A 21,840-nucleotide genomic window follows, 5' to 3' on the forward strand; every position below is an offset into this window, starting at 1 on the left:
CATATAAATCTTCACTGGCTAACCTACTACCACTTCACTAACTTACTTTGCTATTTCTGTAGCTCAATTACCCAGCATTTGATTTGAGGAGTATTGGTATATAGGTTACACCTCACCTTATTTAAATCATTTTACTTAAAAATGTTTTTTGATCAGTAATTTTATTCAGAGTGGTGAACAGAAACAGAGCAATTAAAATGAGGGACAATATCTGTAGCAGATTTTGAGATGATGAACACAATGATGTTGATGATGATGATTTCTGTTAACAATTGAAAAATGCTTACTACCTGCTACACATTGTGAAAAGCACTTCACATGCATCATCTCGTGCAGTCCTTTCATTTATCTGTGAGGTCACTACTGTGTAATCAGTGCTTCAAGTGATCTAAGTAATCTAAAACCAAACTTTTCTACAAAATGTGTATGCTTAGAATGTAGAAAGTGATCATGCATAAACTGAGGACAAAATTGACTTATTTCAGGGTTTTTTCCCCCCCTCTATCTTAAAATTTTATGTTTACTGAAATAGTTGATTATACATATTTGTGGGGTACAGAGTGGACTATCAGTATTTGTGGACAATATATGGTGATCCAATCAGGATAATTAGTGTATTTATCATTTCAAAACATAATTCTTTGTGTCCATTAACCAATTTCTCCCTAATACCCCTACCCCTTCCTACCTCTAGTAATCACAGTTCTGTTTTCTACTTCTGGAAGTTCAATGTATTATTGTGATTGTAGTTCCTTTCTTTCTCTTTTTTAGTTCTCACTTAATGTTGCCATTTTTGTAAAGTCAATGGACAACAATTAAAGTTGTCAAGTTTAAAAAAAATACTTAAAATATGTTTTAATAAAATACATTAATTTAATTAAAACTAGGTGGATGGTAACTTTCAAGCTGGAAACATCTCCAAGCTTCATTACTAGCTCTTACTAAAAAACCATGGAACATGACATATGATTGTCCCACGATTGAATAGCAGTTCTTATTTGTATATTTGGGGCTGGCTGGTTAGCTCAGTGGGTTAGAGTGCAGTGTTATAACACCAAGGCCAAGGGTTCAAATCCCTGTATTGGCGATATACCAAAAAATAAAAATAAAAATAATTGTATATTTTAATGTGCCTTGCAAACCTCAATTGTAGATGAGCTGCTGGCTATTTAGATAAATTGATTGTTTTATTGCTGTTATAGAAGCCTTCTTTTTTTTTTTTTTTTTTGCTTAATTCTTAGAAGTTGCTGTATCACTTGATATTAATCGAATATTGACATTATGTGCCTGTGCCAGGTAGAAAGGAACAGTAAGCATTTACTGAGTTACATTTAGTGATAAGTCAGCAATAGAAGCGAACTTACTCCTGTGCTTAAAAAATCAGCAACCCAGTAGTGTTTGAGCTTTACACTAAGAGGCTGCAATTACTTAGAGTATTAAATAGCAAAAGTTATGTTGTGATCAGATGTGCAGGGTTTAGCTTTTCTAGTTTGTAAATTCCTTTTTGCATCTGTTTCTGTGTTTCTAATCCCCTGCAGTCTTCCTTCTGATTATTGCCTATGAACACCAGCCTCAGAGGGCAGCAGTGGGAGGGAAGCATAAGTCAAACCAGTCTCAATGCTCTTGAGAAGCTCTACTCATATAACTAATAAAAACTAATTAAACGTTTTTCAGTCAGACATCTTGTGTTAAATAATAGTAACAATAGTAATTCTTGACATATATAGATCATTGTTCCTATTATTTAAATAATATTAACCACCAATGTTTACTTATTTGATCTTTACAATACTCGTGTGATAGGGGTAGGGTAAGTATTTTAAATCATGCATTTGAGGCTGAGAGAGGACGGGGATTTGCCGAAGGTTTATAGATCCGGTTAGTGTCAAAGGAGAAACTAGAATACCTCTAAATATTCTTATATGCAAATAGGAGAAACCAACATTATGCAACTCACAAACTGACCTGTACATTCACTCCACACTAGATATTTTGAAAAGACTTTTTTTCTTCCTTCCTTTCTTCTCGTCCTTAAAACTATTTTGGTAGGACCACCTCCATTATGCAGTGGTCTCCAACTATGAGAGTGCACATGGTGATCATTCAGTCAACAAAAGGATTCTTTATACCAAAAGTACCAGGGGTAAATTGCAGTACATTCCAGCTTGTAGCACACATGCTCACAGTATCAGCCTGTCTGAAGTCTACATTTAGATTTTTCTCTGTGTAGGGCATGAATATCCTTATGGAATTAAAATGAGCCATCTTCGAGACACTGCACTCCTGACACAGGGATCAAAGGACTCCACCACACCTCTCAACTTCCAGGAGCCCTTCCTTATGGAACAGCTGCCCAAAGAGATGCGGTGCCAGTTCATCCTGAAGCGCAGCCGTCTGGCTATGGCCCAGCAACTGAGTGGTGAGTCGCTTCTCGTCCTTCATAGAGCCTTCTTTCAGCAAAAGTTTTCATTCCTGGACACACATTTTGTACAAATGAAAAGACCTAAACTTCCAGCCAGATGGGGTGATTTTTCTTTTGAATTAGCTAGGAGTTTTGAAAGGAAAGATGGAGTTTTAGAAGAAGATCATTTTATAAATCAGCAATAGGCATGAGTGATGTAACCAGCAACTAAGAGCAATACAGTCTATCCCTTCTTTCTTTGCCATTCTTTCCCCTTTAACCTTATGGCCACTGCAGAGTCAAAGGCACTAGGCAATGCTGCAGGTGCTTCAATACCTTCTTTGTACTGTAATACACTCCACTGTGTGTTCCCCCTAACTGGTCACAGTATAAAAAGGAGGCCGTCAGTGATGGATGTCAAAAGACTCTGATGCCCTGCCTGGATCCTGGGACTGATAACTATGTGAAGACTAGGATGATTTCTACAAAAGTCTCTCCTTAGCCTACCATTTGAGTATTAATTTCCTGTGAACAGAGCTGTCTCTTACCTCTGCATTATAAAGACTCTAGAATGATAAAAATGGTGTCCAACATAATTTACCCTAAGCCAAGTTTGAGTTTTAAGCTCTCAGTCTGAAATCAAGAGTGTATGAGAAATGGAAAATGGATACCAGAAACTATGAGTGGGATAGTAGAAAATGGATGCTAAATTTCTACAGTTGCCCTTATCAATTTGAACCAACCAGGGGGTCCAGTGAACAGTGGAATTGCCTTTGCAAATGAGCAAACTCAGGCCCAAGGAGTAATAAATTTAAAGGCATAGCATGGACCTTGAGAGATCACTGAAGCCACCTACCTGCCACATGACAGATTTTAGGCATCGTCTGAATGCCAGATGAAATTTTGAAGTACTTCATCTGTGTGTGATCCAATTGATGTAGCATTAATGAAAAAGTAGCTCATACTGTTTTTAACCTCATTGTAGAATGACCCTACTTTAAGAAAAATGTGTATGTAGCAATCTAAACTTAGAGAAAACAGACAAATAAGCACTCATTGTGAAGAATTTTACACACCAAGATCCCTTTTAAACAAAACATCTTTCAATTCATTTAAAACTGTTTAATTTATAATTTTCATATTAAAACATGTATAGATTTTTAAAAAATAATTGCAATACTAGCATAAAACTTATCTTCCTATTCACTCCATTGATTCCAAATTTTGACATCTTATTGGGCAAAAAGAGTTGTAACTACCCTCTCTTCCTCTTCAGCCAGGCTTTGTTCCTTTTTTTCTTCTCTGCTTTCTTGCTATTGTTAAAGAGTTGAATAACTAGGACAGAAGCTGTGGCACACAAAAGCTACAATATTTACTATCTCGACCTTCCCAAATGATTTGTCAGTTCCTCATTTACAATAACACATCTAGTCTTTGTGCATGGAAACATGGAAAAACAAAACAGTTTTTCCTCTCTGGAAGCCCAGATTCCTTCTGTCTACTTATAACCTACAACACTGTATCACTTTCTCCATCTTTTAGTCAACTCCTATTTTTACTTCTTTCCTTATCCAACTTGAATTCCATGATTATCATGATTATCTCTCTTGCAGATAACCTCAGCTTCTTTGACCCTCTCTCCTACTTTCCTATGTACCTAGTAAAAGTCCTTCTTTAGATGAACTCTAAAGAAACACTGCTAGAGCAAATAATACAGCAGCAGGGCAATTTTATGTCACTAATGACCCCCCTCAAATGGGCAGTCTATACTGGCTAGAGAGACTTAACTTTTTCTCTAAGGCATTTTCCAACTCCTTGAGTCAACAGTTCTGACTGAATCGCCTCCACACACATATACACACCCAATCCTGTCACTTTCTGTGGATGGTGACCTGGCCTCCAACTCTATTTTACTGAAGTCAACAGTAAATTAATAGATCGGTCATCAGGGGCTCCCTCATCTTGCCAACACCGGTGTACAAACTTACCGTGAATTCATACCTGTCATCTTCTCCTCTCCTATAACGGTAAATTGAACTTTTGGACTATAAAGCTGTTTGCTCACTTCCTTGGGCTGTTCTGAGGGGGTGCTATAGAGAGAGGTATCATGGTTTACCATCCAGTAAAACGTGAGCTTCATGAAAGCAGGGATTTTGGTTTGTTTTGTTCACTTCTGTACTGCCAGAACCTGCCACAGTGCCTGGCATATGTAAATGAATATTTACTCAATGAATATTTGTTTAATGGATAATCAAATTAATTTTTAGATTTGTTATCTCATTAAAGATACAAAGAGAATCTTTATAGCTATGCTAAGGAGAATAATATTCTCCCAGTCTACCTTTTTTACCCATGTTTTCAGAACTATTTCTCTGGGTCTGTTGTCAATTTTAATTAATTTGACTGATAATCAGAGAGTAGGAATCCTAAGGGTCTTACTCAGTTTTGCCAGTGACTTGCTTTCTAAGATAAATTGTAGGCATCCTCCGCTTAGTTTCTTTCTATTGAAAGTTAGGATAATGGTAGTTCCAGTGGTAGATGATTCGTGGCAAATGGGATCAGGGATGGAGTAACTATAGCCCAATGGTGCCAAAGCCAAGCTGGATATCAGAATCACCTGTGCAACTAAAAATTGCAGGTGAACCACTTATGTGGGTTTTTTTTTTTTTTAATACAGAAGATTTTGATGAACAACTGTTTCAGAAACCGCTGATTTAGATCAGGGGTCAGCAAAGTTTTTCTGTAAGGGGCTGGATAGTGAAATTTGCAGGTAGGTGCTTATGTAACAAAAGAAGGAAAGTTTCCATGTTTTTTTTACTGATGGAATTCAAAATATAATAATTGAATATAATTATACATAATAGAGATCTACTAATAAGAGTTGAATTATATGGAGGGGGATAAAATTTGACTTAATTGGGATTTAAAGTTCGTGACTTAATCATCAAAATCGATTGCAAATGTTCTGATCTGTAATGAGATTTTTATATTTCATCTTTGAAAATGTTTTCTTCACACAGATAGGTACTGCCAAATATCGATATCATTCTACGAGCATACAATCCTAATTGAGCACATTTCTCTCTTAGATGGCATTTGTAGACTTGTGTTAGATTCTTCTTCATTTCATGGAAGATAATCACTTCCAATTGCAGATTAAGTGGAAGCTCCTCAATCGAATAAATAGATTTTGAGTTATGATATTTTCTTTTGTTCTTGCGTGGAGATTGGTAAAACACTACTAGAGTTATCGTTTGAACTTGGAAAATATATGTGCTGCAGACTTGTGTGGGACTAGAGATCTGGCTTCTTGTTTTGACAGCACCAGAAGTGTATAAAGCAGCTTGACATTACTTGTGATTAAATATTGTTGAATGACTTTACTGCATTAAAAGTTTTATGTATAAGCACTGTTTTGCCTTGTAATTTTAGGTGGGATTCATTAAGAAACATCAAATCTACAGGAAAAGTTAACTTATAAAGCCATTCAATGTCCAGTAATAGTGATTGAAAGCAGTTCTTCTCATTCATAAAAAGTTTAATCTCAGCCCAGAATTCAAAACATCATTATAAAACTTTACCACTGCTGAGCCATTGAACTGCTCTGTGATAGTACAAGAAAGGCTAATATTTGGCTTCTATTTCTGACGATTCACAAAACTGACAATGGTTAAGTCCATGAGAGTAAATGAAGTTCACTGCTGACACTACTAATCCAGGAACACTTTATAGATTGAAATATTTTCCCTGCAGTACCACTGATCAATACACTGAATAAACCATAGGTATTAAACATTTTAAAATTTTACAACCTTTGTAAATTTGTCGAATCACACCGTTTTTCACTCCATACATTTGCTACATCATCAGACATAACACATTTTAGCAGGTTCCACTTCAGGTGGTGCTGAATTATTTTCTCAAATTCTTTCAAAATATTCTCACCCATAGTTGTTCTATGCAGTCTGTTTAAGGCTAATTCTTCAGTCACTTCAAACTTGGCATCAACTTCTTGAATAGGCAACTGAGCAGTATTGGTAACATCTGTCAACTCATTAAGAACCAAAGAGAGTCACCTGCCTTCTTTTAGTTTACTGTGGATATTATTCCTGAGGTCCTCAACTATTTGATCAGCTATTCTCGCTAAAAGGCTAATAATCTTAAGTCTAGTTTCTCTGGGCTCATTTCTTCATCTACTACAAGCACACAGGATTTCATCAACTCACCATTAGTAAATGGCTGTCCTTTCTTGGCTAACAAATGAGCCACTCAAATTTACTTTTGTTGCAGTCTGTTTTCATTTTTTGTCTTTGTGAAGAAAATCTGCGGTGATGAGATATTTTATTTTAAATATTCTAATTTTTCTGATCATTGCTTTCTTTACATTGGGGATACTGTGATTGTTACTGTTTAGTCTGGTAATGTCAACCTATATTGACAAGTGCTTAGTCTGGTAAAGTTGACATATAGTTTTTCACCATGGCTGTTATGTCGTTGCACAGTAACAACATACTTTGGCTATTGATTCAATAACAATGTCATACACACTTCACAGTGCCCTAAAAACTCAGCACTGGAAGTCTACTTTTCTTGTTTTGACATGATGAATAATAAAAAATAAAGTTAGATTTGCAGTATCATGACACACCTGGCACTTGAAACATTGTCAAGATATAGTGGAGTCACTGAAATTTGTAGTGCCCTGAGCAACAGTGCAAAGCAATGAGAGCACAACATATTGTCTTGGTCACAGCTACTCAACTCTGCCATAGAGTGTGAAGTGAAAACAGTCATAGACAATACATAAATGAATGAGTGTGGTAGTGTCCCAGCAAAACTGTGACAGACAGTAAAATTTGAATTTCATAACATTTTTTATGTGTCACCAAATATTATTCTTCTTTTGAATTTTTCAACCTTTTAAAAATGGAAAAACTATTCTTAGCTCACAGACTATCCAAAGAGAGGTGGCAGGCCAGATTTGGCCCAGGGATCGTAGTTTGCTGCCCTCTAATTTAGATTATTAGAATGCACATTTAATCAAAAACATTTCAGCTAAAGTCTCAGTATTCTACCAGACTTTATAACAGAGTTTCCCCTAAGTAACAGAACCATCTCTTTTGACTGGTGTCCGTTTCTTTGCCTGTTACATCTTTGCAGTGTTTTAATGAGAAGTAAAAAAGCCAAAAGGCATTTAGAAAGACTAAAGAACTGTAGAGAGCCTAGAAATTCTACAAATGGAATTTTTGGTCCCTGGATGATGACACTTTTCATAATGTTCTCAAGTAATTTCTATGTAAAACTTCACAGTTTATAGAATACTTTCTTTTAAGCCTCAAAACAACCATGTAAGTTTCCATTATTACCCATTTTACAAATGAGCGGACTCAGACTGTGTCCAGCATCACAAAGCATATAGCAGTAGAACTGAAATCTCAACATAGATCTTCTGTCCTTAGATCTCCACTCATCACTAGACCCAACTGCCCTATTATGTGGACATGTTAGTACTAACTCACTTCATGAAATAGAGACAGTTTTACATAGTTATTGTTTGTCTTACTGTTAACATCCTCACAGCTTTTATTAATACTCTTGATTTTTTTTAAATTTGAAGGCAACATGCCACTCTGGAAATTGTTTTCAGTACTTCCATAGCCTCATTGTGATGTAGAATATATGACCCTATGATTATCAAAATTTTATGTACTTTAAAGTCCATATTTCTGTTTCCTTCTTTCTCACCTTCTGTGCCCCCAACTCATCCCTAACATAAATCAGAATTAACAAGGAGACCTCATAGGAGGAAATGAGTTTAAGAACAGGACTCTCTTCACTCTCTTTCCCTGCCTTTCTTCACATACATACCAACAATTAACCTGACTTCTAACAGGGAAAAATGAGCTAATACTTTTTCAGCACATATTATATACATATAGAATTTGGCCTTATTTACCAAGTGCCACTTGTTATACTCAGAGTTTATCACACTGTTTGTGGCCTGTATATTTAAAATCCACAGAACTCTTAAAATCTTAAATTGCTTAGCCTCAGGAAGTAGATATTTTGCATGATCTTATGTGGAAATTTATATGTTGTTTCTAAAGTTAGCAAGGAGATAAAAGAGGAAGATAGTTTCTATTAAAATATTGGCTGAGAACAATTAATATGTTTTTAAACCACCTGAATAAAATAAGCCACAATTAGACAGAGCTTCACACATCCATTTCTGAGAGAGGTTTTCTCTAGTTAGCTCAAAGAAAATATCCCTGTTAACCAGCATAGCTTTAGGTGAGCACAGTTATCTTCAATCTGTTTTTCAAATTTCTGCTTCATTGTGGAGACCTCCCACTAAATAGTCTTACACTGGAAACAGAAGAGCAATAGATCTCTCAGAACTCCACCTCTGAGACTTGAGTCACTACAACTCATCCTTGGGGTGGTTGGTCCACAGTGAGATAGCTCTAGTGTTAATTGGGGGTGCAGAATATAGAGACATTCAAAGATCTGACCTCAAGACCCAACTCAAATGTCACTTCTAGGAAATCTTTGTTTCTTTGAATCTTTAGCTACCCCTTTCTCTGTGTCTCCAGAGCACTGTATACATATCTCTAGTGTAACATAAAAAATTACATTGTGATTATTTGTTTACATATCTACATGTCTCTTTAGATTATGAGCTTGTCTAAGGCCTGGGAACTCATCCCAGGACTTAGTTCAGTGTATAGAACAGAGCAGAAGTTAAATGAAAGATTGAATGGCTTAGTCACACCTACTGGAAAAACTTGAATGAGGTGGAAGAGTTAATTAGCGGGATCTTTCTGAGTGTGGTCTGAAGCAACCCTTGGGGTTCTATTGTAAATGGAACTCCATTTCTGTGAGCCCACAGCAGGCTTATTACCTTCCATATCTGCTTCAGACCCAGGACTAAACTGGAATTAATCTGAACTTTTATAGTGGATAGTAAAATATGGGACATGTTTCTTTTACCTGTTTGCCCTGTCATTCCAGTGTTCTCTCATATGTATTTCCCACTCTGGAAAAAAACAAAAATAAAGGTATTCTTAATTTCTGTAGGTATGTGGCCAGAATAGAATTTCTAATTAAAGCTTTTACTGTTGTGGTTATGTTCTATATGCACAAAGTTTTAAGGATCTTAATTTTTAATATTCAGTTTTCTAATTTAAGCATGCAAAAACACTAGCCTGAATCTTGCCAGGGTTATTTAGGAAAGCTAGATTTACATGAAATTAGTTTGCTTTACATTTACATAATCTTTTTTTTTAAATTGTACTAGCATGTTTGTTCATCAGCTTTTGACATTTAGAAAATAAGGTCTATACATTAAAGGCTCTGCACCAAAGTAAATTTTAATGAATTTTTTTCTCCCAGTCCCAGAGGGAACCTGGACTCTCAGATTCAATGCTGAACATTAAAAGCATGGCTACAGCTGAAAGTATTTATGATAAAGTAAAGAACTCAATTTGCACTTAAACCTCTGTCTACATTCATAGAATAACTGAGTTTATAACTTGTGATAGAGCATTCTTAAGAAATGTGAAAGCTAAAAAATCAAGTAAATCTCATAGTTATAGAAATAAAAAAAACCAGGTTAAATGTGAGCAAACCAGACTGAGTACAGCTACTCAGCATATATATTATGGCACATACTAAACAAACATTTGCCCAGATTGACATTGCTAGACATACAGGAACCCCTTTCTGGATTTCAGAAAGGGTTTCATGTCTTTTTCTGCTTTCTAAAATGGTGTAGGTTGGGAATGTCAAAGCAGGAAGAAAATTCTTAATAGAGTAGTGGTATTCTTTCACGTTTACATACCTCCAGAAGGCTGTTAAACCAAATGGAGAGTAAGTACAGAGAGGAGGTCTTGTTTTTGAGGAGTAGATTGGTCTCTTGGCAGCTTTAATCAAGATTCCTTTGACCCATGCCCTGGGCAAAGTAATACTTTCCGTACATTATCTTGCATGATCCTTTCAGTAAGCTTTTGAGGGATAGGTTATCCTTTGCATTTTAAAGTTAAGGAAAGAAGTTAAGTAACTTGCCTAAATAAGTGTCTGAAACCAGAGTCTAACTCGGCTCCTGACTCCAAAGCCAAAGAGCTTTGCACACCTGACCGTGTGTGTACATTGACGACGTGCTTACTGTATCCGAAGGGAGTGAAGTGTGGATGATGGTCGTAAGGCCATCTGGTAAAATGTTGCTTATTTGCTTTCCTCTCACAACTTGGCTTTTTTAATATTTGGTTTAAGTAGGTTATTCTGAGAAAATAAAATGCTAAGGTACATTATATCCAAACTAGATAAAAGACTTCTTTAAAGTTAGTATTTGATGATGCTTAGAGAGAATGGAGTCAAACCGTGAGTGAGTGCTATCTGGTTATTGTGGCCTCTCATATCTTGGTTCTGTTAGCCTTAATTGCAAGATGTTTTGAATCTGCCCCAGGAATGCATGCTTTAGGGGTTAGCCATCAATCTGGGCAGAACTGAATGTACAATATTTGGGGCTTCCTCTGTCAGGTTTTGTCCTTTCTATGATTCCCTCTCACTTTCCAGATGCTGTGGGTACCTTTATCTTTGTTCTCTGTTTCTCCAAGCCAGTAAGAGTTCCAGTTTCTCTCCAAATTTTAGTTACCCCGCCACCCTGGGGCCTGTCTTAATGATAAAAGCTATAAGAATGGGAAACATTCAGTGCCATGACTTTCCCTTCTTTGAAGGGTCAAACCTTTACTTTCAGTATCTACCTTCTTTTGATCACTCTTTAGTGACTACAGGTAGGTTTATTTTCATTCACTTGTGTAGACTTTATAGTTGTTGTTGTTGTGTGTGTGTGTGTGTGTGTGTGTTGGGGGAAAGGAGGGGGGAGAAGGAACCAGCCGCTTTTAGAAGTGGAACTTTTAAAAATGGAACCTTTTTATGTATCAGATCATTTGCAAACTAAGTTTAATGTTAAAATTAGACACAGATGACAAAAATTTCAGCACTGTGGTATCAAAATCATAACTCACTATTGACCCTTTTTACTTCTGCCTACTTTGTATATGTTGTTTTTTTCCACTTAAATTTCTTCTCCGTTTCCATCATTGTTCAATAACAATTGAGTACTTATTAGGTACAAGGCATTACGCTGGATGCTGTCTGTTGAAGTCTTATTCATTCAGAATCCAAATCAGGCTGGCCAGTTGGCTCAGTTCATTAGAACACGGTGTTATAAACACCAAGGTCAAGGGTTCGGATCCCAATACCTGCGAACTGCCAAAAAAACATCCAAATCAAATGCAAATGCCTCCAGGATCACTCCTCTCCCTCTTACTGGATCAATGTGCTTTAATTTCTTCTGAATACCTTTGGTCCGTTGTTCCACCCTTATGATGTTTTATTTATCAATATACTTGCTTTTCCTCTCTCCCACCCCACCACCAGTCTTGTTCCCTGTTAGATTATAAATGTCACCATGGCAAGGGCAAGTCTCAGTCATGTTTGCACCCATCCATCCTGCCTTATGCATATGTCTTAAAGTCAGGAACTGAAAAGATACACGAAAGTCTTTTCAGTTGCAAAGAAAGGGAAAAAACAAAGGACATTGGCTTCCTGTATCTGTTGTCAGTAGTAGAGTGGGACATCAGGCAATAAAGCGTTCTTTTTTTCCATAGAACATCTTAATAGAGACAACAACTCTTCTCTTCTTCCTACTCTTCTTCCTCTTTCTCCTCCATCTTCCCCTTTCCCTCCTCCTTGCTTGCTTTTTCTCATGATTTAATTGTAGTATAATTCAGTCTTCAAATTTCTGGATGCCCCGTCTCATCTTTAAAATGGGAAAATGTATATGTTAGTATGAAAAACACTTTTTGATTTAAGTTGTAATAGTTCAATAGGAAGCCATTCTTTCACCTTTGAAATTTAGTGCCAAAACTCGAGTAAACATACCAGTGGTGTCTCAAAAATGGATAGACAAAGAACCAAACATTTGATTCTTCCTTAGTTGATTTTTCCTTAATTTACAGAATATTATAGTGAAATTTCATAGGTTGAATTGTCAATAACAAAGGACATCTGTAAGCATTTTTTTTCTGAGCCATAGTAACGAACATATAGTGAAATGGAAATTATAGAAATAAAGTTAAGTAAACAAAACTAGTTTTTCTAATACTCTCAATTCTGCCTTAGATTCAAATCAGAAGACATTTAAAAGGAGAAGATCTATCTTAAACTGGGCTTTTTGGCGAGGTTCTAGCACTCACCAGCACAACTTGCCCATATCTCCAACATCTCCTGTGCCAGGACAGCTGTTTGGAGTTTCTCTGCCAAATATTTGTGAGAATGATAATCTGCCCAAACCTGTCTTAGTAAGTCTCATTTTGGCCTGTAAACTAATGGGAAAGGAATTTTAGGAATGGGGAAATCTGGAAAGTAAACCTGTCCCCAGATGGAAAGATTATAGACATCCCTGGCTTTAGCTAAGAGTCTCTATTATCATTACTTAAAAGAATTAAAATCTGACTTAGCTATTGCAGAATCATAAGGAAGACATAAGAGATAATCTAGACTACTGGTTTCAAGAAAGAGCCATATAAGCCTGCTCAGGTAAATTAGAATTTGCTCTGTAGATAGACAATCCATATTCTATCTCTCACAAATCCTTCTTAAACTCCATATTGTTCTGAAAGTCTTTTTTTTTTTAACCACTTCAGCAACAGAGTACTTAATCTTATATTTTTTAAAGTTTTTAAAACTGCTTTATTTGTATTTCAAGTGTTTAAGAATAAAGATACATTCTCTGGCATTTAGTCATCTTGTGTATAGAATGGGTCAGTTGAAAGCCACAGAGTTTGTGTTGATATATTAAATAATCACTGTTAACCAACATTTTTATTGAGTATGCAGTATCCTGCAAGCACTATACTAGATGTATGGCATTTTATGCCATATTGTGCATCTATAAATGCCAGACACTAGTCTAGCCCCTTCACAGCTTATCTGTCACAGCAAATATAGGGGGTAGTTATTGTTGTCATCATTCCTTCTTTACTAATTAAAAAAAAAAGCCTCTGAACTTTACCCAGGGTTACACAGTAAATAAGTGGCATAACTAGATTTTAAATGCCACGGATTGCTTCTCTCCAAAACCCATTCTCTTCCTACACTGCAAGTAGAAGACATACAAATAGAAAGAAAGGAAAGTGAGTAAACACTTAAAATGTACTCTCCTAGCAATTTTCAAGAATTCAGTACATTGTTATTAACTGTCATCAACATGTTATACCATAGGTCACCTCAGTTTATTTCTCTTTTCTAACTGAAATTCTGTATCTTTTGACCAACATCTCACTAACTCCCCCGCCATCATCCCCGGCCCCTGGTAACCACCATTCTACTCTCTAAAAGTTGACTTTAATCCTTCTAGCTGTCCATCCACCTCCGATCCTTCAGTGCTTTTAATCTGGCCTCTAGCAGCCGAAGTACATGTTCCCTTGCATGTATGTGTGAAGTGCTTTTTTGTTTTGTTTCCTTTGCTTCCCCATAGGATATGCTTTATTTTCTTAATCAAAAAGGACCCCTAACAAAAGGAATCTTCAGGCTATCAGCCAATCTGAAATCCTGCAGAGAGCTAAAAGAGAAACTGAATTCTGGAATCGAAGTACACCTAGACTGTGAATGTATTTTTGTGATAGCATCTGTTTTAAAGGTAGGAAAAGCTCTCCCTTTATCCACCCCGTGGTGTAGCTCTGGAGCAAGTTAAACATTTTATGTTTTGTTTTGTTTCATTATGAACATTATTCCTATGTGGAAAGAACCAAAGTAGATTTAGAATCTAAAAAAGTTTAAAAACATTTCAAAAAGTCAATATTGGACTTTAAAGGCCACTGCCGATGATATGACGTCAGATATACTTAAAAAAAATTTTTTTTACCTCACACCAATCTCTTCTTCAGTTCTGCCTCCCCATGCAAAAAGAAAAAATTGTAATTAAAAATTAAAATAATCAAAACATACACAGCATGTTTACCAAAATAAACATCCTGCTTATGATGATTTTCTCACTATCTCACTACCTTCCTAATGAAGGCAAAGTTTTCAAAAACAGTTACAGCTTGCCATGGAATAAACAAAAATTTGCCTTGCAACTGAAACAAAAAACTATTGAGACCACTGAAAATTGCATTCATTTACATAATCATCATGCCCACAAATATTCCTTCCTTTGTCCCCTAATGCCTTTTACTTTGGAAGTGGAGTAAGAACGGCTACAACATCTGGGCCTTCTTTCACTTTTACTACATTTGACAGTCTCTATTGTTCTTACCCTTTACCCATGGTTACTAAGTCACATCTACCCATGGCTGACAGAGTTCTAAAATGTTTTCTTCCCTCACATTCTTGGAAATGTCATACATTTTTGAAAAACCTAGAGTCAAAACCAGCTTTAAGCAGAGCTTTTGACCCCAGTAGTAGCTTCTGCAGACCTGCAGAAGGAGGCCCCATCTCCCAAAGGGTTGGGGTATACTGGAGCCACAGGTAGAGACAAGGCCCCCAGCCTGCATCCCAAGGCCTGAAACATAAAAACCAAATGACGGAAAATATGGTTAAGAAGACTTTTGCATACCCCTACTCCAGCTGAGTGGCCAGCTGCTTACAGAATTTTAGGTGTTTGGGGGTAAATGGGCCATGTCTGCTCTTAAACCAACCCTGCTGTGGACTTTTGCAATATATTATCACTCAAGAGAACTGGAGAGTTTTAGCTAGGGTCATGTAATCTGTTTTGTACAGGGTTTGTGATGACTCTTCAGTCCTGAAATACAATAAGGATATCTGTGGCATGCTTAGCTAGATATATATGCCAAGGATATACGAGTATATGCATATGAGTTTTTCTTGTTCATATAATTAGGTTCTCTCCCAGCCCTTAATTTAGGAAGATGAAACCAATGTTTTAGAAGAATTTCCTTACTGTGCTGTTCTTTTTTTTTTTTTTTTTTTTTGTTGTTGTAACCAGAATGGTATTTAATGAAAGGAATTAGATGCTTACAAAATCACTAGAAGGCCAGGAAGCAAGGCATCTAGCAATGGGGCCCACAATAACACTACAAAACCAGTCTCCCAGAAGGGTTGCTATCTCTACTACATCAAAGTAGATGGGGAAGTGAGAGCTCACCCTCAGGAACTAGTAGCTCCACAAGTGCACAGCTTTAGCTTCTATCCCCAAATCAGGAAGTCAGTATTTAACACCCTGTCTCTCAATTCACAGACCTGATGAATGTTCACTGAAATTTCTGCTAAAGTAGTGGCAGAAAATCCCAGAGCCTTCCTGATCATTGTTTCTTTCAATCTACTGTGCTGTTCTTCACAACACCATACTTCTTAAAATTTTGTGCTACATTCTGGAGGCTATTACAAAGAAGCATAGTTCTAGAAGAGTTCATTTGTGTTTTAGATTGCAGAAATATTATTTTTCCAAAAATAAGCAATAGACAAAAAATTATCCAAATGATTGAAGAGTCTGGTTAAATAGGTTCCAAATAATTGAAGGTTTATCATTATGTAACTGTGTTTTAGTCACATTTCTTCCAAGTGCTTTCATGAAAGGAGATCAATTTTGCCAAAAGTTTTTGAACTTTTGTTTCTCATTTTTAAGACTGTTTTAAAGTGGTATAGTATACATTTAACTTCTCAAACTATAATTGGACAAAAATTGCTTGAGAAACAATAGCTTTGATCTATCAGACCTTTAAGGAAAATTTCATATTTAATCTGGCAGAATTTCATCTCAAATGAATTGGAGAGTTCTGCTGATGGTCTGGCCTGTGGTTTCTGTGAGTTGGTGATTGTAATTCAGAACCAGCTCGCACATCCTTCTCAGCTGTGATGGTGGCTCTATTTTGTAAATTGTTATTCCAGCTGTGGGAGAGTTCATTGAGATATTATGAGTTATTATCTTTTAAGTGTAAGTTTAAGATTTAATGATGTTTTTCTTCAAGGCAGATCATAAGTATGTTTTCCATTGAGATTTAAAAAGAGAGCTATTGTCAGCACCCCATTTTAAAGTAACAAATTTTGCTTCTTCTAACTGACTTTTAAAGTGGGTGCAGCAGCTAAAATTAGTTTGGAATTATGAAAATTCAATAGCTTTACCCAAAAAGGTAAGTTTTGTGACAATATATCTGAACCACAAGTATCCAGGTATATTTCTACTGCAACATACAATAGAACAGTGGAAAACTTTGAATTAATCCATCCTTCTTGTTAACCACTCTAAAAAGAATATGTTAACAGAGTGAGTATAAGGATGTTCTTAAAATTATCTTAGAATCTCAGTTTCAGTTGATTAGCCTTCCCATGTCCCCCATTAGTATTTTCCCATGTGACACATAGCAGCAGTTCAGTCATTACTTCCACTATGGCTCGGGCTGTGCTTGGCATTGACAAAGAACTGAGTTTTCTCTGACTAAAGTTTGCTGATGGAAGATGAGACTGGAAGCTTGGCCGAAAGCAACAGAGAAAATTGGCCTAGAATGAACTCTTGGACCAAGAGCGAATGTACTTTATTTTTAAGCTTTTGATAAACAAAAATCCAAACAGCAAATGCCCTTGGTCATATCCTGTTTGTGTCATCGTCTAGTTTCACCACACTTAGCCCTGCCAGTGGTCTCAGCAGAATGGGATCTCTAAGAAAGGATATTGTACCATGGACATACTATTTAGCATGGACTTGGTTTTATTCACTTCTCTATCCCTAGCACCTCAAACAGTGCCTGACATATATGTATAAATACATATAGAGTGTTGAATAAACATATATAGAATGAGCAAATGAATGATTACCAGATTATGAATCTCACAGATATCTTGGTGCATTTCCTTGGACTAGATATTTAAGGGAAAGGAGGGAAAAAAAGATTTAAGATTGTTTACTGCCAGACCCTATAAAGTACCAATTTGCTTAAAATATAAAACAGGAGGTTTTGGCCCAAATAGGCTGTCCTTTTTCTCACCATCACCCAGACTTTGGTTATCCAAATGGTTTTCATTAGAAAAAAATAAAAGCACACGCTTCCATGTGCATTAGTCAGTGGAGAGCGGGCACAGAGCTCTATGTAGTACGAAGAAGGGAGGACTTCACAGAACTTTCAACAAGTTGTTTTCTTTCTTATTTCTCCAATACACATTTGGCATGAGAATAATGATTTAAAATGTTTGTTTTTCCATCTATGTAAGGAATTTCTGCGAAATATTCCTGGAAGCATTTTTTCATCAGATCTCTATGATCACTGGGTCTGTGTAATGGATCAAGGAAACAATGAAGAGAAAATAAATACAATTCAAAGGTAATTATTCTAATTTGGTCATGTCTCAAAAATACTTCTAAAAAGCTTTTAAAAGCTTGTCTATTAAAATAAGGACAATTATCAAAGTCATGGTCCCAGGGACCAGTTTGAAAATAGATTTATGCTGACTTCTGTCATTGTTAGTGTTTCTTTCCCTCGTCTTATTAACATGGAATACTTGAACATTGTATACCTTCTGTATATCTGAATCTGGTAGCAAATGAAACACATTCGTTTACTAGCTAATATGTAGGCCCCATCTATAGTTTATGGTCTTAATTTTGATAAATATCTAACTAACCAGATGACTCCTTATTGTCTTCAGCAACTGAAGTGATACAGAGAAAATGACCTATTTTCTCCCTTCAAGGAACTCACAGTCTGCAGTCTGATAGAGTAAAGTAGATAAATTGTGAATTACAATGCAGTATAATCTGTGCTGTAAAAGATACTAGGAGAAAACCCGAGAGTCCCAATATAATTTCTTTGTGTGTGCTTGTTTAGTACAGTTTTTTCTTGAGCAACTTTCAAACATGAGTGCAGATCAATCAGTTGTCTCTCTGTCAGACAGAATTTTCAAGTCTGTAGACAAGTATTAGGTACACTGCTATCAGTTATCTATAACATGTGGAGTTGTAAAATAGCTCAAAGGCTCAGAGCCCCCATAGAAACAGATAACCCAGAAGCATATGCTAGATGACTTATTTGCCATTGAATACACCCAGTAATCTTTTGGTCTGTTTCAAAGTTCTTCATAACTTATCTAACAAAATATACTCATTGTCAGTCCATTGTACTGAAGAAAGACCTCTCTGCTGTTTGTGCAATAGGAGGCAGATTACCTTATTCCCACCAGGTTGCAGATTCTTATTGAAAAAAGCAGTAGTCATGAATATCAGCTTATCTGTTTTCCGAATGGTAGTAAAAAACATTCTTGGTGAATGATCATTTAAAAATCCCGTATCAAGTTTTGGTCAAGATGGCAGAATAGACGGTCCCCAGCATCCCTCTCTCCCACAAATCCACAAATTTACAACTGTAAAAATGTAACATCAGCCAAGCTGGGGCTGCTGGAGCTCAGGGGAAGAGAAGGAGAGACCTACAGAGTTCATGAAGGTGGGAGAAACCATGATGACAGAAAGAAAAAACTGCTCTGAGCATTTCGTGCTGCGGCCACTTTATGGCTGGAACTGCTGAGTGCATGAAACAGGAGCTGGCAGAAGCTGCAGCTGTGCCCTTCAGATGGAGTTACTTGGAGGCAGCAGGGAGGAAGAAGAGGGCCTTGGTGGCCCCCAGGAGAGCAAGAACACTAATAGGGTTCCTGTGAAGCCATGCAGGAGGAGCCAGAACAGCTGAAAAGGGGGAGCCATTCAGAGGCCGATGAGTCATCGCAAGGGACAAGCGCAGGCCCCATCCCATTTGAACTGTTTGGAGCATGGGCAGTGGGGGAGACAGGCCCACTGAGAGAACACTGGGACACAGCAAGGACAGCTGATCTGACCCCTAGTCTGCACAGGACCACTCAGAGGAGACTGGTCCAGAATGCAGAATTGTATGGGGTGCAGTTTGATGGAAAAACTCAGGCCTAGATCAGAGTTTCTGCACCACCCAGGTGCACCAGCTCTCTGGAGAGCCAGAAGTACCTATAAGGTCAACCATTAAACCCTGAGCTGCAAGAAAAGCCTTCCCTAGGGAAACAGCAACAAAGCAGCAGTTTTGCTCAACCACACAGCTCAAGTACTGATTCCCACAGGAAGTGGGAAGCAAAGGACAAAAAATTAGTTCCAGCCCAGACATACCAGCAGCGCCTTGGTGTCTGCCAGGGGACATGAGGCATGGAGTGGGGACTGGACCCCCCTCCCACAACCAGGCAAACTGTGCCAGCACCTTGGGGCCTGCCTGGAGACCCAAGGCATGGAGAAGAGGACCAGAACCCCCACCCACAAGCAGACATACCACGTCAGTGCCTCGGTGCCCACCTGGTGACCTGAAGCATGGAGCCAGGGACCAGAGCCCCCTACCACAACCAGGCACCGCTCCAGTTCCTTGGGGCCCACTTGGGGACCCAAGGTATGGAGCCAGGGACCAGACACTCCTCACAACCAGGCACACCACCAGCGCCAAGAAGCATGCCAAAAACATCACCTCCATGTGGGTGGCCCATCACAGCCATCACAATAACCATGGCTGCCACAAAAGCAGCTAGATGCTACAACCACCTTGCAAATGGTCCACCAGCCACTGGAATGCACTGACACAAGGAGAGTCACCAGCAGAGATAAAGAAAAGAGGAGGACGTCTCTCTCCACAAAGCCCATTTCAGAGTGACAGAAGAAGCATCTGCTCTATGATGATACTGGGGGACCTGATCACACCTCTCAGCATTGGACAGATCATCTAGGCAACAAATCAATGGAGTAACCATTATTCTTGAAGAAGGAGAGAAGAAATCTAGGGTAATTAGAGGGGGGATGTGGAGAGATTGGACAAAGGGTGTAAAGAATAATTATGATTTGTAGCAATACTTATGCTAGTAATATTGATTGGATCAATATATCTCTATGTTGAACCCCAAAAATATGTATAATCAATTTTGATTCAATAAAAATGAAAAATAAATAAATAAATATAAAATCCCTTATCAATTACAAAATGAAAACTGTAGAAAATATACTATTGTAAGCTTGACATATATGTGAAAGTGATACCAATGAAACAGAGATTTGGGACAAAATTGACCTTGGAAGCTGGTGTAGCAGAGCATAAGCTTTCAGAATAGACCTGAAAGTCTTAGTAGCTAAGCTTTGGGTTCTCACCAAGAGACAGCATTTCTGTGTTGCTATTTGGAAATAAAGAAGCACTTTAAATTTAATCACTGTTAAACTTTATCAGAAAACTTTTTGTGGGTTTTGGTTGAAAATATTCTGAAATGTTATAGGATTTGCCTAAGCTAAAACACATTGTACTAGTTTCAGGGAAATATTTCAGGCAGCACTTTTTTATGGGACATTTTTCTGCATTCTTTTACATTTTCATTGGGTTGTGAAGGCAGTGTAAAAAAAAAAAAATCCCCAGTGCTTTTTAAAATTTTCTCTTTCTGTATAGGCGGTCCTCACTTTGTATGGTACCACGTTAACGGAAATTCTTGCATATCTGAACCCTGTTACTGATTGACCCCCTTGACTTGCACAGTTCCTTATGCAAAGTTAGGGTTGCCCATCTTTACAAGTTTTTAATGAAATGGTTAAACAGCACATTTTTCTGTCTTTAGGCTATTAGACCAGCTTCCGAGAGCAAATGTTATTCTCCTAAGGTATCTTTTTGGGGTATTACACAACATTGAACAACAGTCCTCGTCTAACCAGATGACTGCATATAATTTAGCTGTGTGTATCACTCCAAGCATCCTTTGGCCTCCTCTTTCCTCCAGCCTGGAAGTACAAAATGAATTTACAAAAAAGGTAAAGAAGTTTCTCATTTTTATGCTCTGGGGGACTGAGTCCCCATTTTGAAACCAAAATTCAGAGCATTAATTCTGAAAGACAGTTTCTTAATTAACTTAAGTACACCGCCTTATAAACTGAGTTTACTGATTATGAAGTGGGTTATCCTAGCCTAATAGGCTATAGGAAGGTGATAGTTAAGCAGAAAAGAGATTGCACTTGGGTTTCTTCTCTTTTCCCTTTAAGGAGGCTAAACTCTATGACTGACTTAAACCATAAAGTGATAATAAAGCAGTTGATATGATTATTAAAAAAACAAAAAATACCCCAGGGACTTTGGAGTTAGACAAGCTAAGGTTTAATTCTCAGCCCCCCCCACATTTGCCGGATGTACAGTCTTAGGCAAAGTCAGTTATACTGAGCCACTATGTCCTCATCTGAAAAAGGGAGGTGGTGATAATACTGTAGTTACTTGAAATCACACTCCTGTAGTGCCTGGCAGTTAATAAAGGGTTTGGGGATATTAGTTTCCTTTCCTCCCAACATTCCTCCTGCCCCTTGGCCTCAGCTACTGGGGTAAGAAACTACAGAAAGGTTCCAGTACATCTCAATGGATGCACAAAGCCCCCGAGTAAACTCTTACCCCCACAAGCAC

The 21,840-nt window shown here is 37.4% G+C and overlaps 1 pseudogene; it reads left to right on the plus strand.

Annotated features, from left to right (window-relative positions):
* LOC134375710 (rho GTPase-activating protein 20-like) overlaps nucleotides 1-21,840 on the plus strand; it is a 110,579-nt pseudogene that overhangs the window by 85,233 nt on the left and 3,506 nt on the right.

This window comes from Cynocephalus volans, chromosome 4 (assembly GCF_027409185.1).
Source record: "Cynocephalus volans isolate mCynVol1 chromosome 4, mCynVol1.pri, whole genome shotgun sequence".
Taxonomy (NCBI): domain Eukaryota; kingdom Metazoa; phylum Chordata; class Mammalia; order Dermoptera; family Cynocephalidae; genus Cynocephalus; species Cynocephalus volans.